Source organism: Rhinopithecus roxellana, chromosome 9 (genome assembly GCF_007565055.1).
Source record: "Rhinopithecus roxellana isolate Shanxi Qingling chromosome 9, ASM756505v1, whole genome shotgun sequence".
NCBI lineage: Eukaryota > Metazoa > Chordata > Mammalia > Primates > Cercopithecidae > Rhinopithecus > Rhinopithecus roxellana.
In genome coordinates, this window is record NC_044557.1 from 60,834,076 (window position 1) to 60,849,826 (window position 15,751).

The 15,751-nt window shown below is 37.8% G+C and overlaps 1 protein-coding gene and 1 long non-coding RNA gene across 3 annotated transcripts in view; one reads left to right on the forward strand and one right to left on the reverse strand.

The window, feature by feature from the left end:
- CPQ (carboxypeptidase Q) overlaps positions 1-15,751 on the forward strand; it is a 502,032-nt gene that overhangs the window by 298,628 nt on the left and 187,653 nt on the right. The window lies entirely within an intron of this gene.
- LOC115899642 overlaps positions 14,974-15,751 on the reverse strand; it is a 475,756-nt gene continuing 474,978 nt past the window's right edge. Inside the window, exon 3 of the long non-coding RNA XR_004059259.1 lies at positions 14,974-15,300. This is a non-coding gene — a long non-coding RNA (uncharacterized LOC115899642). The remainder of the gene's footprint in view (positions 15,301-15,751) is intronic.

Here is a 15,751-nt window from a genome sequence, read left to right on the forward strand (position 1 = left end):
AGGAAGTGGTCATGGAAACCCAGACACAGAAAGGGTGCTGCAGAAAGGACCCTCTAATGGGCGCTAAGACCTTTGATGGAGAGATGCAGCCAGTTCTTATCAACCACAGGAAAGGGGCTGGGAATAAATACACTCCTTCCTCTCTGCTTCTAAGCGCCCCCATTGACTGAACCCTATGGGAAGCCAAGGGAACAAGAAAACCTATTGATGTAGTCCATACAGGTCAGCCCCCTTAGCCTGAGAGCTGAGTGGAGAAGGGTGGAGAGAGGATTGGAGGGACAAACAGAAGGTCTCCTGTACAGATACATACATAGCATATAGTTTTAGGAGCTTTTACTTTCTGTGCTTCCTTGTTACAGAAATGAGATTGTGCTATGGTACTATTCTGGGACTTTTTCTTCACTCAATTTGTCTTTAAGTCTTTTTGCATTAGTATGTGTGGATCTAATTTAATTATTCTATTCATTGGCTGCTTAGTATTTCATCATACAAGGTATCTGAACTTTTAAAAATTCTTTATATGTAATAGTTTGTATATACAACAGAATATGTACCATCTATGTAAGTTACGAAGCCTAGCAATAAAACAGTCATCTGTAAATTTATCTCTCAACCTAAGATCACTAATACCATTGACCTTAGTCAATGAAACTATTCGACTTCAGATCATCAGGCAATCAGGCATTAGTTAGAATTACCTAAGGAGCATACATGTGCAGTTCACAATAGGGTTTGGGTTTCTGTGAGAATCTAATGCTGCCACTAATCTGAGTGGCAGGAGGCGGAGCTCAGGCAGTAATGCTCACTTCCTGTTGTGCGGCTATATTCCTAACAGGTCATAGACTGGTACCAGTATGCTAGCTGGGGGTTGGGGACCCCTGCTATATGGTCTTCCTGTGTCCCCTCACCCTGCCAATGCTAGTCGGAATTTTTTTGTGTTAATTCTCTTATATTTTTTAAAATTAGTTTTTGCATATTATGAGTATGTTGAAACAATGTATTATATAGTTGCTTTTTTAAAAGCTTTATAAAGTTGCCGTTTTAGTTGTACATAGTCTTTTACAGTTTGCTTTTTTTTTAACTGCATTCATATTGCAGCATGCAGCTGTGCTTCATTTATTTTCACAGCTTATAACACTCCATTGTGTGAATATGCCACAACTCACCTCGCCATTCTACTGTTGATGGACTTTTGGGTTATTTCCAGTTTTTGCTGTTTCAAACAGTGCTGCTTATGAACATTTTTGTCCATATCTCTTGGCACATACATACAAAAGTTGCTCTAGGATATATACCTAGGAGTGGAATTTCTGGGTCACGAGGTTTACACATACTTGGCTTTGCTGGGTAATGTCAAATTGTTTTCAATGAGATTATGCCAATTTACATTCCCATTAGAAGTATATAAGAATTCTGGTTCTTCCTTTTCCTCCTTAGTGCATGGTATTTGCAGAAGTCTTAACTTTTTACCACCAGTACTCTTTTCAGGGATACCAAGCAAAAACTTAATGAGAGTCTGACTCTGTTATCATAATAAATATTTTTCTACTTTTCTCTGTAAAAATGGTCTTTCTTGCCCTATTTTTTTGCCTCATTATTCCATAAGTTTATGTTGTCTACTAATAAATTATATTTAAAAATAGTTAAGACATTAAAACAAGTCTGCCAAATGGACCTTTCAATTCTTTCCAACTCTAAAATAAATGTGATTCTAATAGAAATCCACATGCAAATCATGCTTCATAAAACTGATGGTTAGCATTGGCGCCATATGGAGAAGTTAGCTCACACACAGAAAGAGAAAACCATCAGTTCTCCAAATATTTCTTTTTACAAATTTGACTTTCACAGCAAACCGGATTGTGTGTCCTCTTGAAAGGAATAGTGCCCCACCTTGCTCTCCCTCTCTTTTCTTCGCACAATTTGTCTTGAAGTCTTTCAAGACTTCCTTAGTTTCGTTCTTTCTTCGCTTCTTTTATGTATTCGTTCGCTGATTAGCTAAAACCTAGTGGAGAAGACAAATGAATTATTACTGTGTAGCCTGCAAATGGGATGATGAAGAATGGACAAATGGCTTCTGGAGTGAGAGAAGGAAACTTGACTTCTGTATTTCTTGAGTTCACTTTAGTTCCTAAGATAAAGTAGGCTCTACTGAGTATTTGCTAAATGAATGAAAAAATCAATACTATAAAATGTTTTCAGCTCTTTACTCATTGTACTTGTAGGAAGAGCTACATGGAGTTGAATTTCTATCAACTAGCCCATCTTTTATTACTAGAGTTGGTCTTCTTTGGTAATGTAATACTCAGAGTACCTCATATGATCTCTTTATTGATTCCTTCAGTAGACATTAAATCTCCTATCAATTAATTCTACTTAAAAAGAATACCTTTTGGATTCATTCAAACACTTCATCTTCTTTCCCCGTATCTTGGGAAGTGGTGTCAGCTCCTTAAAATGAGCCAGCATGCTTTTTCACCCTTCCGTGTAAGTAAGAGCTTGTAATCACCCGGTGTTTCTCTGACCTAGAAAAGCTGAGAAATTCACATAAATGAAAACACAGGGACTTACAAAATTGCTTTCAGCCCTCTCCCATAGAAGCATGTCTGGCACTTGGTAATTAGCTGGATGGAATGTGGGTAATACATGGAGTGCCCCTGGTGCTGCTGCTGATGATGATAGGCTTATGTAACTTTGAAATCAGAAAAGTTTCAGTAGGGTAGGGGAGAACTGCTTTTAACAAGCTGCTGGGATTGGCTGAACTTGTGCTGGCCTTGCACTCTTACTATTATAAACTTCATATCTTTCTCATTTGTAAACTTTATTTGCATGCCAGAGCTCAGCTGAATTTGCCTGGGTTCCTAGTTTCTTTTAATCTTTCGTCCTGACTGGCTTGCATGTAAATCAGCTTGAGACTTTCAGCTGCCCATATATTGCCCTAGTTTGCACTCTATAAAGAGTTCTTTCTTTGTAGGCTCCTGTCCAAAGCATGGCAGTGTGTCTTAAAACTGTACAATATGGTTACTATTAGTAGTCATGAGTTGTTATTGAGTGTCAGTATGAGGTTGGGTAAATGGAGCAACCAAGGCGGCTTAGAACTGAGGGTTTCCCAGCTAACATGCTGTGGGACCCTGGAAAATTTGCCAGGCCCCTCCAGGTCTCCTAGTCCATCCTGCCAGAGATGATGTTTTTCTTTCCTGCTACGGATGTCATGAATATAACTGAGAACCATGATTCTAAAACAATTAGAATGAAACCTTGTAATTTTATTCGATGAGGTAAGCACCGTTTTTGTATCTTTACATCCATAATGCATTTGTAAGTCCTATTCTCATACCCATGAATTAAATTTAATCATTTTTATATTTTTAAATATAGAAATGCAAGAACACTGAACTGATAAAGAGTGATAATAAGGCAGATAAGCCAAAGAGGAAGGTGTTTAGCCATTTAAGCTACTGCTGAAATACTGAATCTTTTTAATGGTGATGTATGAGCTGGAATGTTAACCTTATCCTTTCCTCTCAAGAATATTAATTTCTTTGGCAATATCTAAATAACTGAAAATGGTATATTCCTCTTTCATAATTTAGAGAAACAATTTGGCTACTTTTGTTGGCAGAATATGAAATAGCATTGCCCTTCCAAAGACTGTTTAACTTGATTTCACAAGTAAACCATAAAATGCAATTATTTGATATTTTACCATATCCCATTCCCTTCTTTCATCCCCGTAATGCAGGGGGCTGAGTTTGGATTTGCAAACCTTACTGTCTTAGCCTAAGCCCCTACAATTGTTTTTTAAATGGGAATTTGATCATCTTGCCAGATGCATGTTAAGGAAGGAATCCTATAGAGGCAGGTTACTTGGAGCGAAGTTTTCAGGGTGGCCTGCTCTGCCCAGTTGCCTTCTTTGGTCCCAGCGAGATTTGTAGTGTTCGTTTCTGTGTTTGAGGCTGGGTTGGGTTCAGGGACCAAGCAAATGAAAAAAGAGACCCTTGGGGTATAAAAGAGGTGACACATAGGCCAAAAAACCTATGGTTCCTCTAGCTGATACAGAAGATCTGTCACCAACAACATAGGTTTATGGCTCAGTCCCATGACCTGGGTGGAATATCTGGAGCAGTTCTGGAAATACACCATCCATTACAATAATCTGAGTGCTTGATTAAAATGTATATTCCTTTAAACACAAACAAACAACAACAACAAAAACATGTAGATTCCTGGGACCCAGGCTCAGATTCTAATTCACTAGATCCGGGGTGGGACCCAGGAGTCTGCACTGATGCAGATGCCACAACAATTCCAATGCTGGTGCTCTAAGAGCCACACTGGGAAAAATTCAGTCTAGTGCCTCTTTGTCATTCTTCCCTTTGGCTCTTTGCCTTTACTTCAGGAAATAACTTTGAATATGACTCTTAATGTCACCTCTTGGAGCTGCATCCAGACCTTCCTATGATGTACGTATAGCTAATCCAGTTGAGCTCTATTTGAGAGGACTCTAGATATATTATTTACTGGAGACCTGACTTTCTAGCAGGCTCCCATTGGATCCCGGTAATGTCCAGTGGCTTGAATGATAGAAAGCTGGTGTCAGCAGCTGGCCTTCCAAACCTATGCAAATCCTCTTTCTTTGGAAAGCCTCTAGCACTTCACTGTAAAAAAAAAAACAGATAATGCCAGGCAAGAATTTTAATTAGAAAAACTGAATGACCTGGAAGTAAATTATTAACAATTTGAATATCAGCTAAGATCGGTGGAACAGAACAGACAGCCCTGAGGTGCATCCGTGGATGTGTATACACAGTAATTAAGTTTGTTATAAAGATCCTATGTATTATTTTCTCTGTATATCATGGTGGGACCTATTTTCATACAATCCATAGATACAGTTGAAATAATACAAATCATTGATAACTGACTACCATGGGTCAGGCCTTGTTCCACACGATTTCTGCATATCCTGCTAATACTCATAATAACCAGCACTTTAAGTATTATTACTCTTCTCCTTTTATAGTTAAGAAACCAAGGCACAGGGAAGCTAAGTAACGGATATAATGTTGCACAGCAAGAAAGTAGCAGGCTGGCCCTCTTGGTTCATTTAAGTTAAAATGAAATAACTGAGGAAATTAGGAATCTGAAGAAACCTCCATTTTCAAAAGAGTAGAAAAATAGATACCTGAAGGGCATTGTAGGGTCATAACATAGCCTTCTCATAATTTCACAAACATACAAAAAGCTACAACACTTCTCACATACAACATGTGACATACAACATGTGAGAAGTGTTGTAGCTTTTTGTATGTTTGTGAAATTTTTCAAAAATGTGTCTAGGTACAGTAGTTGAAGCTTCTAATGCGTATTGGGGTTAATTCCAGGACTCTTATTGTCACTCAGGGTTTGACAATGTAATAGTTATTTGTGTTACTAAACCTTTTAGGCTGGAAGGTTTTGTACATTAATAGATGTTAAAGATCCTACTGCAGAAATTACTGTCATGATTTTGGAAGCCCTAATTTAACCCACATTGGTCATAATATGTCTCTGGCATGGTCAAGAAGTTCTTTTTTCCTGATTCAAGTACTTTAAAAAGCATATTTAAAGGCTGGCTTCAATCTCTCTGGAGTTATACAGCCTTCTGTTAGTCCTGCTACAATTCCTCTTGAGAATTTTTCTTTCTTTAGTGTTATCAAAAACACAGTACGACAATTGATATTGCTTAGTACTGAAACCCGGAGTCCTGTCTGTGATCAAAATATCCTCTGGCCCACCAACCAAGATTCCAAAAGTGGTCTCATTATGGTTCATGCCCAGTTTTGCATCCTACGGCCTTGGGTCAAGAGCTGCAGCCTCCCTCCAAAGTCCCCTCCAGGCAGTTCTGGGAGTTCTGAGGTATCTCTAGTATGTTCAGTCAATTTGTTCATGACCCCCTGCTTCTGTCATCTTGTTAGTATATCCTGATATAATAAAAAATTTGAAAATATAATCAATGCTAGTAAGGAACAGAGTCCTATGCTTTACCATTTCTTTCTGAAGTGTAGTTTTGTTATTTAAAAAAATCTAAAAAAAGGACTGGTACAAAATTTCCTGTTCTGGAGGTATGGAGTTTTTCATATGTCAACCAGCTGTAACCTTTTGAAGGTTTAATGAAATCAGCAAATATAATCCACTGTACGAGCGTGGATATGAATCAAGTCTATCATTGTTGAACAAATGGCATTAATTTCCAGTGCACATGTGGATCTGAGTTTTAAAATATTGGTTTGAAAAATGTCAAGCTGCTCATTGTTTTAGAATATTTGAGCAGCTTGCTAGTATACTCTTTTTAAACAGTTGTACTTCTAAAAGGTTACAGTGTTTGCATATTTATTCCTTTCAATCTAAAAAATTCTTCCAGTGGCCTAAGTAGTGGGAAAATACCTCAAATTCCTTTTTTTTTTTTTTTAATGGATTATGGTTCCTAGAGGGTATAAAAAAAAAAAACTTCCCTTCACTTTTAGCAGTAGCTGAAGCTATAGGACTCACTTTACACCCCAGCACTTGTCATCATGTCTCCAGGTGAAGTTTTGTTCAGTGTCCCCAGAAGTTGTAGAATTAGACTGCTTAAAGCTCATCGAAAAGCTTGTGTCTCCTATGTCCAGTGTCAGCCCCCTTGGAAGAAAAGACCTCTGGGGGAACTAATGCTTGTGGAGTGCTCTAAGGAACCAGAGATTGGATGATAAGCAGGATGGCCATGGGCCCTGCTCTCCTAGAGATCATGGTTGCTGTTCAGCCAGGGTCAGCGGGGGCAGAGAGCACAGTAGTCTCAAAAGTGGGTAATGGGAAGATCCATGAGGATGTTGGGAGCAAATATAAAACTGAGGGTTATCTCATTTTGAATTTCCATTGTTGTGGATGTTTCATAATGCAGATGGCATATTGGTATTATGGTGAATCTTTTACAACAAACTTAATTATTTTGTATACACATACACAGATATGCTTCAGCGCTGTCTGTTGTGTTCCAATGATCTTAGCTGATATCTTTAAGAAGGATTGACAACTGTATTTTAAAAATCTAACCTATCTAATCAGGAAATTGATTTAAACAAAGCACTCCATTCCATACAAGATTTGATTGAGCTGTCTTTTTTTTTTTTTCCAAGATGAAAGAGTGCCTAGGAGCCTGGTTATGTTTGCACCTATATCCAATTTAGCACCTCTTTCAAGTTAGGTTTGAAGTTGGAAGTATTACAATATATTTCTGTAAGATAATCTGTTTAATGATATGATGTTTCATTTCTTACTAAAATAAAACCCTTCCCATTAACTTGTTCTCTTGTCCCCATTTTATCATATATGCCTAGGGCGAAGTCTCCATTAACTGGTTTCTTCTTGCTCCTAAACCATGTCCTCTTTCTTAAGCAAGTTCTCCACACTATTAGCTTGCTGTCAGGTTCCCCTGTGTTTGCTCTCTGTTCAACATGGGTGATGCTGTGAATTGTAGTCAGCTCAAGTGACTTCCAGGTGACTTGCCTTCAGCAGTGGCTGCTCATTTCATGCACTGCGGAATCCCTGGGTCATGCTGACCTGTTGATGATACCAGCATCACAGACTGCACATATCAGGCCCGTTTTCTATGATGCTGGTTTTCCAATTAACTTTGTGAAAAGATGTACCCCTGCTTGTGTCTCCCTGGTTATCCAGCTCCTCTTCCATTTGATTTCATCTTCAGCACTCGTCTGCCAGTTTTTCATAGCAGAAAGACTTTTTTCAAAAATGACTCTTCCCTTTTAGTTCCATTCCATAGGACTTCTATAACAGATACTTGCATTGCTTTCATTTCCAAAGCAAAATAATTTGATAATTAGAAAAATAATTCTAGAAAATAATTGTCATTTTAGTTTGCTATATTGAATATTTCTTGGGACTTCTGAATTTAATATATCACATTTCACTAATTGAAAGAAAATTATTATCAGCAAGATGAATCTGGTAGTGTTTCCTTATTTCTTTGATTTTCTAAATTAACATGCCTATCCATAATTCTGAAATCCAAATTAAACTAGTATTTCTGGTACCTCAAGATTCCCTAAATGGAGCTTCCTGGGTCACTATGCCACTTAATCTAACCTGTGAAGAAAGACGTCAGCACTCAAACTCATTCTGACCCTGTGGACTTTGCTTCAGCTGCTCCCTTTGGCTGTAGATCTCTTTCTCAGAGCTTCATGTGGCCAACTCTTATCAATCAAGTCTCAACTCAAACCTTACTTTCTTGGAAAGGCCTTTTTCTGGCCACTGAGTTCTCTGCCACTATCTGTCATATCACTTGATTTTATTTTTTCATAGCATGTGTCAGTCTCTGGAATTATTTTTGTTAACTTGTACATTGACGGTCCTCCAATTGGAAACTGAGAAGAACAGAGCCATTGTCTGTCAAGTTAATTGCTGTATCCCCAGTACATAGTATGGTGGCCAGCATACAGTGGTTTGATAAATTCTTGGTGAATGCATGGATATAACATTTGAGAAATACTGCATAAAATATCATTCAACGGTTTCTCTACAATGAGATATATCGGTACAGCATTTTCCAAATATATTTGACTAAGAACATGTATATATGCCATGTGGCAGATAATGCTGTTTTGATCAATGACAGGCCACATGTGTGAAAGTGGTCTCACAAAATTATAATGGAGTAGGCTATGTCATCTAGGTTTGTGAAGTACACTCTACGGTGCTTGCACAACAACGAAATTGCCTAAATGACACATTTTTCAAATGTATCCCCATTGTCTCCTCCCACTGGTCTATATGACTGTTGTTATGTCAGTACCACATTGTTTTGATTACTGTAGCTTTGTAATATATGTTGAAATTAGGAAGTGTGATGTTTCCAGCTTTGCTGTTTTTTCTTATAATTGATTTGGCTATTTGTGGCCTTTTGTGGTTCCATATAAATTTTAGAATTGTGTTTTCTATGCCTGTAAAAACAACAATAACAACAACAACAACCAAACTGCCATTGGGATTTTGATAGGGATTGTAACCAAGCAGCTTGGCTTCAAAAATGCATTTAAAAAATTTTTTTCTCCTTTCTTTTTTCTCCCTAATCGCAAGATGTAACCTTGAAGCCAACTCTGAAGAAGCTTTTCCCCTTAACCTTAAAATAAGACTTCATGTCCCTTTCTTTCCCATCATTATCTAACTGTATGCTAGTATATAATTATGTGCTTACTTAAAGTTCTGGGACTTAATCTTGAGACAGGCAGACCAAACCTGGAAACCCTGCTGCAAAATTTCAGATAACCTTGGGTAGCTAGTCAACAACCTGGCCATTGTTGAGATGATCCCAGCCCATGCTCCAGGTAGACCAAGACCCAATATAGCCACTAAAAAAAAGATACGCAGATCTAGTACTTAGCACAACTCCTGCTTGCCTTCCACATCAAGTCCCCCCCTTTTAAATACTTACCTTCTTCCTAGAAACTCAAAGTGGTTACTTTAGATAGGGAATCTGGCCACTTCCCCATTACTAGTTCTGGTTAATAAAGTAACTTTCTTTCTACTGGACCTCTCCCTCGTTAATTGGAGTCTGCAAGCAGTGAGTGGCCAGACCTGTGTTCAGTTACAAGATGACACTGAATCTTTAGGTTGCTTTGGATAGTATGAACATTTTAAGAGTATTAATTTTTCCAATTTGTGAACTGCAGCCCATAAGTTTTGATATATTGTGTTTCCATTTGTTTATATTGAAATATTTTCTAATTTCCTTTTCGATTTCTTTTTTGACACAATGGCTATTTAAAAGTGTGTTCTTTAATTTCCATATATCTGTAGATTTTTCAGTTTTTCTTCTGCTGTTAATTTCTAGTGTCATTCCATTGTGGTCAGAAAAAAATACTTAGTATGATTTCTATCTTCTTAAGTTGGTTAGGACTTTTTTTGTAACCTAGCAAGTTACCTACCTTGGAGAAAAATTTGGGGCACTTAAGAAGAATGTGTATTCTGCCACTGCTGGGTGAAATGTTCCATATGTATCTGTTAGGTCTGTTTGATCTATAGTATTATTCACGTCCTCTGTTTCCGTACTTATCTTCCATATTGATGTCCTCTCCATTATTGAAAGTGTGGTATTGAAGTTTCCTACTATTATTGTATTGCTCTCTGTTTCTTCCTTCAGTTCTGTCAATGTTTGCTTTACATATCTAAATGATGTTGGATGCATATATATTTATAATTCCTATATCTTCCTGATGGATTGAACTTTTTAATCGTTATATATGTCCTTCTTTGTCTCTTGTGATAGATTTTGACTCAAAGTATGTTTTGTCTAAGGATAGCCACCCATGCATTCTTTTGGTTACCATTTGCTTAGAATACTTTTTACTAGCCCTTCACTTTCACCCTGTATGTGTCACTAAGTCCTAAGTGAATTTCATGTGGAGTGCATGTAGTTGGGTATTTTGTAATTGTTTTCCATTCAGCTACTCTATGTCTTTTGATTGGAAATTAATTCATTAAAATTTAGTGTAATGATTGGGAAGGGGAGGATTTATTATTGCCATTTCATTAGTTGTTTTGTTTTAGTCCTGTAGTCCTTTTGTCTGTCTTTTCCTTTCTAACTGTCTTCCTTTGTGTTTTCTTAATTTTTTTTTTTTTTGTATTCATATGCTTTAATTCTTGTTGACATTTTTAGTATTATACCTTTTCATGGGTTTTGGAATTTTGGTTTGCTGACTCATTTTGAGTGGGATGATTTTACATTCACTTTTTATTACCTTTTTTCCCCTCTCTCTGGGCTTACTCTTGTTTTCCTTGAGGTTTTGTGATCACTTTTGTCTGGTCTGAAAGACTTCCAGTCCAGACCCAGGTTTCATTATGTTCTATCAGCCATCCTTGCCAATGGTGATACTGGGGATATCACATACTCTGTTACCAAGCTAGCAGGTGGTTTGATTCTGTGCCTGGTTCTGAATCATATCTTTGTCAACTTTTCCCCCACAGGCTCAAATTTTTATAAAACTGTTCCTCTTGGTATGTCATGTTTTTTTTTGTTGTTGTTGTTGCAGGTTTGTTTTTAGCTTCTTCTTATTAGCCCAACCTCCTTGTTTGGCTTTACAGTTAACCTGGCTTAGGTCTCCTTATCTCCAGTGAGCCAGTTTTGGATTCTCTTATCCTGTAGGAGCAGAATGCCCAGCAGTCAGTGCTGGCTTCTAAATCTGGAGCCTTGCAGGTTCCCTAGCTTCAGACTTACTCACTGCTTGTGATTCTAATGCATTTCTAGTACACAGAGATGTTTATCTGGTTCTTGGAGACAAACTGTAACCTTTCTGTGTTTACTTTTATGTTTCATCTCTAATTATCACATGTTTGGAACAGGAGGAGGCTTATAATGGTGTGAATTTGCTGCTTCATGTTGACCAGAAGTCTCACCCTTACTTTTGAAGCATTTTAAGCATATTTCTATCCTAATTTCTTGTCCATAGCTCTGTATGATTCTGACCTTTGAAGACTATAATAAAGGTTCATCATTTTTTAATGTACTTATTGTTTATACTCATCACTGAGAGAAAATACGTTACATTACACAGTAGTCGAGAATAAACTTCTTTAATGGGTTTATGTGACTAAAATTGTAAAGGTCAGGGGAACTAATGGGAAATTTGTTTTAATTACGCATTGATCACAAAACATAATATTGTTTTCTTTAAGGAACTGAACTAACTGGATTCTGAATCATATTTTATTATGAAACAGAAACAAACTCAGATTGATTTATTGACTCTGCTGTATGCCAGGCCTTGTGAGGAATACATGGGAAGGAAATAAAAAAGTCTCTGCCATTAGAAAGGCCAGTGTTTCTCAGCCGAAGGCTGAGGTTAGAGGGTCTCCTCTTCCCCTCTCCCCAGTAGAAATCTGTGAGAATCTGAAAGGGGAGGCTTTTTTATTTTCAAACTATGTACCCCATTTCCATTTCCCAGCCCCCTACCACCAGGGGAGTGTGTCTCTTGCCTCTCAACTGCTTCAGAACTACTATCAGAGCCACTTTTACCAAGAACATACACCATAGCAATTGGGCATTATGAAAACAATAAAATATGTAAATTCTAAAATGGATTAGGACGCTAGATGGGTTGAGCATACACCGGATAATAGGCAATGCATTAGGACCTTCCTTGCAATTGCTGTTACATCAACTCTGTGGACAGATGTTAACATCCAATTTTAGATACACAAAAGAGGGAGCACAGAGAGCTCAAGCAGCTTGCTGAGGTTCCTAGTAAGTGGCAGAGGTGGACTTCAAATCCCGGCCTGCTTGCCTCTGAAACCCAGGTCTTAATGACTGTGTCGTAATAAGAGGGCCAAAGACAAGGTTAAAATATGTCTTACTGTATTGCTGTTTCCTGAAGGAACTTATGGAAATTAAAATTCATAAATTGTTATAGAGTTAAAACAGAGGAAATAATGCTTCTTGGACACACCATTTAGTTTTTTCTTTCATCTTTAAGCAATGCCGCACTAAAATATGTCTGTAATGGCATAAAAAAACTGATATTTGGGCTGGGCACGGTGGCTCAAGCCTGTAATCCCAGCACTTTGGGAGGCCGAGACGGGCGGATCACGGGGTCAGGAGATCGAGACCATCCTGGCTAACACAGTGAAACCCCGTCTCTACTAAAAAAAAAATACAAAAAACTAGCTGGGCGAGGTGGTGGGCGCCTGTAGTCCCAGCTACTCGGGAGGCTGAGGCAGGAGAATGGCGTAAACCCAGGAGGCGGAGCTTGCAGTGAGCTGAGATCCCGCCACTGCACTCCAGCCTGGGCGACAGAGTGAGACTCCGTCTCAAAAAGAAAAAAAAATACTGATATTTGCCTTTTCTTCTCCATTCCCCATGCTTGTCAATCGTTACAGAGATTATGCTCAAATGTGATATCAAGAAATGCTTTTAGTCCCCAGCTTGAGCTTCATTTCTATGTGAAATATGGCAGACTTTTGATGCTTTCTCTAAGTATGTTCTTCCTGTGTTCAAGGCCCTTTTAGGGAGAGAGCCAGTCTATGGCCAGTCTTGCTAGCTCTGTAAATGCCATTGACAGTGGAATCATTCTTAAAATCGCTATCATCAGGTCAAAACTAACCCCTGGTGCATTTTGGGAAGCTTCAGTTCAAACACCTGAATTCATTTTCACCCAGCGCTACCTGGTTACCTTGTAACTCCAGAGTTATTTAGAGAGGTTTTGTATGTGATTGCTTAAGCTACAGCTTCTTCCCCCTTTGCAACCTATTATTGAAGTAAAAATGTAACTTAGCTATTTCACAGGCATATGGATGTTTTTAAGTGGAATAAGTTCATGCTGTTTTAAATTAGGTTCACCAAACAACATTTCTAGAATATTTTCACCTTTCTAAATAAAGTGCTTTTGACTGATACTTCCTCTAATTCAAACTGGCAGTGCATAGTACCCTAAACCAGGGCCTACATAAGCAGTCTGTATAAAACATGCTTATGCTTTTCAGCTTCCCAAGTGAATCTTTCCTGAGAGAATTGTTTTTTATTGAATGTTTGAGGTCATCTTACAATAATTATGACACAATCAGTAATGGCAACAACTTAAAGAGTTTACACTATGTGCCAGGAATATGATAGTGATAAACATGTCATCTCATTTATTTCTCACAACACACTTTTTAAGGGTAGGTTTGTATTATTATTCCCACTTTACAGATAGGGAAACAAAGGTTAGAGAGATTAAGTAACTTGCTCATGTCAAGGTGGTAGCGACAAATTATTGAAAGCACTCGTTATGCCATGTGTGCAAGCAAAAACTGGCAGATTAATTTTTAGCATACTAAAATAAAAGGTCACGCATTAGAGAAAAGCAGTCAAAATAGGTTCTGCCCCATCTTTCGTGAAGCAGACAGAGGGATATGACTGAAATAACCCTCGGCTCTGGGTCAAAATCTCTGGCTTCTATTTTCAGGCCCTCCCACTTGGGCAAATATTCCTTCTCTGTGGAAAAGTAGAATGTTGGCCACAATCTCCTAAAGTCATTCTAGCTTTGATAGGGTGTGATTGTAGGAGCCTGCAAAGGTATCTAGAGTCATTGTAGGTTTCCTAATGTATGTAGCTCTATGCAATTAAAAAGATTAAGTAAATCTTAGGAACTGTCAAGAAGGTTCTTACAGTTTATATATAACATACAAAAAAAATTATAGGATATATCATAGTTTTGGTTGCTACATCTCCAAAATCTAGTGAAATTCAAGAAAGTTTCAGAAGGAACCACCAAAATGGCGTGATGAGACTATTATAAGGGATATAGCAATCTTCAGCCTGCAAATAGAGAAAAAAGTCTTATTTAGAAACGTCTACAAAATTATGATTGTTATGTATTTCATACTTGAGAAAGTAATTTTAGCTCAGATAAAATGAAGTACTGTTTTACACAGTGGATGACAATTTGTGGAACTTTCCATCTGTAGAATCAAAAAGTAAAAAATAAATGTGAAAACAGTCAAATGTAGAAATAACAGTCCATCATAGACTATCAAAGGACCCTATAAAGTATGGAGTTCTCCCCTAAAAGTTGGTATTGCCAGGGATCATAGTTATTATGCCCTTCTACTGTATGTCCCAGGGTTCCAATGGAAGTTATCAATACAGCATAGCTCCAATTCAGGAAGGCAAATTTTAAGTTATAAAAGGTTCTGTTTAGGATGGCAGATTTCCTTAATCATTAATTTTACTAGTAGTATAATATAATGTTAAATTTTTGTTTTGGTTCCAGTTGAAGAGCAGCATGATGATAGGAATTTTTACTAGAAAAAAAAATACTAATATCACAGGAAAACATTAAGAGTTTCTTCTCTCTGAATAGTGGTCACGATGAGCCCACCCTTCCTTTTAGAATCATAGAGGTTGACAGTGTGTTTGGAGATGATCTATCTCATGCCCCCCCCCCAGGGCAGGTGTCCATTCTTTACCTGGCAGGTGTTCCTTGCACCTCTGTTTGAACAATGCCAATATTTGGCAGCTTATCCTCTGGGGAGTACTGTTCCCTTGTGGGACTGCTCAGGTTTATTCTTTACTGAGCTCAAATCTATGTGCATATGCTGTCTTCTCACTGGCCTGATTATACCGTCAGGGCAAGTCTACTGTTCTTGCAGATGAAGCATCTAACCCCTTACAGTCTTCTCTTCTCCAGTGTAACATATTCCGCTGCTTTTCAAGCAATGCACCTCTAGACACTGGAAAATCCTGACAGCTCTTTTCTGACCACCATCTCTTTCCAAACTCTTTCCTCAAGGGTCCTGGAAGGAAACAAAAGGGAGTGAAAAAGCATTTGATTTATTTAGAGTAAAAAGCGAGTATTACTTCACATGATCAACAGCTTTATTTTATTTTTATCAATGAACCTTAAAATCTTTAAAAACATTTTCCCATGACTGAGATACTGTTAGCTCAATATGCTTGTTGCCACCACCTGAGTTTCCTGATTGTTGCCAGGCAGACTGCTATCAACTCACCCTCTCAAAGTGCAGTGTGCACTTCAGATTTATCCCCACTGAATTCTCTTGTCAGTTTTAAGCTATTATTTCTGCTTCAGGATATTTTACAATCTTGATTATTTGGTCCAACATATGAATGATTCATCTTATGTTTTTATCATCTTAAAATTCATAAGGATATCTCCAAGGTATTGATGGAAATGTTAAACAAGATTATATCAAGGGCTGAGTTAAGCAATGCGAACATTCCAAA